We start from the raw sequence: 799 nt of genomic DNA on the forward strand, positions 1-799 counted from the left end.
GACATTCAAGAATTATGGCAAATTACTCATCAAAAGAGTAATGGAGAATGGGTGAATGAAAAAGCTAAACAAATTGATGTAACATTCTTAAGCTTTTCCTCTTTTTGTTGCATGGAAGTTAAATATTATCTCCATTTTCAAATTACAAATTGGATTGTGTAGGATGACATTAGCACTATGCTTGATGACTTCTATGATTTGGAAAATTCTCTCACTCCAAATGAAGCTTTTCTAATTGTGAGAGGTGACAAAAGTGGTGCAAGTTATGGTATAAAGGCTTCAAAGTCTAAGTTAAGGATTCAAGCACAACTTCAAGAGGCAATGCAAGACCGTGAGGAGCTAACAAAGGAAATAGATGTGCTCAAAGAAAAACTTGAAGAGCAACGAACACGGCAAGAGGAAGAATTAGCTCAAATGAAAGCTCAATTGGAAGCTCAACAAGCTGTTGTCAACTCTCTCATAGCGCGCTTTGACAATGAAACAAACTAGACCCTAAAGGTACTCCTAAAGTTGCTTATGTTTTTAATATATTTTTGTAGATGATTCCCATTTTATATTAGTATACTTTAATTTGTATATGGATCTCTTTATCATATTTTACTTGTGTCATGGTTGAAAAATGACAAATGTCCTATTGATTGCTTTGATAAATTTGGTTGGGTATGGCTGAGACATAAGTTGCATATTGGTTGTGTTTGTTGGAACCGTGAACGGTGGAAATATCCAATTTTTAGGGGAGGTTCTGCCGAATTTTTTATAAACAGTTTGGATAAAACTTAGTGGAAAAATTATAGATAGT

The sequence above is a fragment of the Arachis ipaensis genome, chromosome B10, assembly GCF_059453495.1.
Source record: "Arachis ipaensis isolate K30076 ecotype BB chromosome B10, ASM5945349v1, whole genome shotgun sequence".
Lineage (NCBI taxonomy): Eukaryota > Viridiplantae > Streptophyta > Magnoliopsida > Fabales > Fabaceae > Arachis > Arachis ipaensis.